The sequence below is a fragment of the Elgaria multicarinata genome, chromosome 1 (assembly GCF_023053635.1).
Source record: "Elgaria multicarinata webbii isolate HBS135686 ecotype San Diego chromosome 1, rElgMul1.1.pri, whole genome shotgun sequence".
Taxonomy (NCBI): domain Eukaryota; kingdom Metazoa; phylum Chordata; class Lepidosauria; order Squamata; family Anguidae; genus Elgaria; species Elgaria multicarinata.
The window spans coordinates 151422816-151424317 of record NC_086171.1 but is presented as its reverse complement, the minus strand read 5'-3'; the positions used below and the strand labels follow the sequence as shown (position 1 = coordinate 151424317).

Here is a 1502-nt window from a genome sequence, read left to right as displayed (position 1 = left end):
ACGATAAGTACAAATAAACTTTTCCTGAAATAGCAATGTTGTGTCATAATACCTCCAGAGCCTATGTATGTACATAACTTGAGGAAAACTGAAATACGGAACTTTCTGCTACACAATTGGTGTGGTCTTGGATAGGTGTCCTGGCCACCTCTGCATGTGTTTTCTAAAAAGCCCCCTAGAGGACTTAGTCAGGACTTCCTCCCTTGGGGCTTTCCAGTTCAGCTGCCTGCTGAGTGCCTGAAAGCTGAGCAAGGACTTGTTGTTGTTGTTGTTTAAAAGACTTAACAACAATGCAAAAATAAAAATGCCTCTCCCAGCTTTCAGGCACTCACCAAGCAACCGAACTGGAAAGCCCAAAGGGAGGAAGTTTTGGATAAGACCTTTAGGGGTTTCGTGGGACGCTCAAGCATCTGTAAAGGGTGCATGGACAGAAAAGGGAGAAATGATAAAAGAAAGCGCACACACCTCTCAGCCACCTCCTTACAGTAAGGTAAGGACAGAAGCCCTGCACCCTGAAAAAAAATCTCTGTGAAATTCTCCACATCCCAATGAAACAGGCAGAAAAATGACTGCCTCTTTTGCAAGGAAACGGGTAGCAATAAGGCAGGTGGGGGTTTGGCTGGTTGCTAACATCTCCTTACTGGGGCAAGGTGCTCAAGTGGTAGGTTCATCTCTAGGATCTTCCTATTTTTTTTTATTACTTAACAATCCCAGCACTCTTTACAGAAAGGCTTCTCCAGCCCAGCAGCACTTCTTGAACTTCTGTGAGACCATGTGACCCAACCCTCTCCTATAGGCATTCAGAAAGAATTCCCAGGCTGCAGAGGCTTTGCAAAGTAACAGACTGTTGCATGTAAGAACAATTTGGACTTTTGGAGCTCTTCTCTTGCTTGCACTATGTTGCTGCAAGGAAGAAGATGACTTTTTAAGCTCTAAAAGCCCTATTTGTTCTTGTTTTGCAGAGCTTCTGCAGCCTGGGTTTGGCCAGAAAAAAAATCACATGAAGTGCAGACAATGAAAACAACAATACTATAACAACCAAAAAAAGTCCATGAAAACAAATTCCAATGCAGATTTTGGAATACTGTGTGTAGTTTTGGTTTCCTAACTCTAAAAAGGAGACTCCAGCGCCAAGAGTCACCTAACACCAAAAAGAAGTCTCCCTAGGACTCCAGCAGTGGACTCTGAGGCTGAAGAACTCCCAAAGGAAGTTCTGAGGCCTGAGCAGCACTGAGCCTGAGATGCCTAAGCCAGTAAGCCAAGCTCCAGCACTGGTTCAGTGCCCCCTTTTATACAAGCTCCACATTCCATGGAGCCGATACATCAAAACCAGCAGTGTACCACGCATGAGCTCTTCAACAGATGGTGGGCTGCTAGGCTACAGCCCCAAAGTCCGCCCTTTTAAGGCTTCCATTTTGTAGGAAAGAGTGGAGTCTGGGACTGCCTGAGTGGAGTCTTTCAGATTTTGTTGGAGCAAGTTGTTCACTAGGAGCTCTCCTGGG

The 1502-nt window shown here is 45.3% G+C and overlaps 1 protein-coding gene across 1 annotated transcript in view; it reads right to left on the bottom strand.

Annotated features, from left to right (window-relative positions):
- The window catches only part of PDZK1IP1 (PDZK1 interacting protein 1), a 355951-nt gene that overhangs the window by 241558 nt on the left and 112891 nt on the right, over window positions 1–1502 (bottom strand). The window lies entirely within an intron of this gene.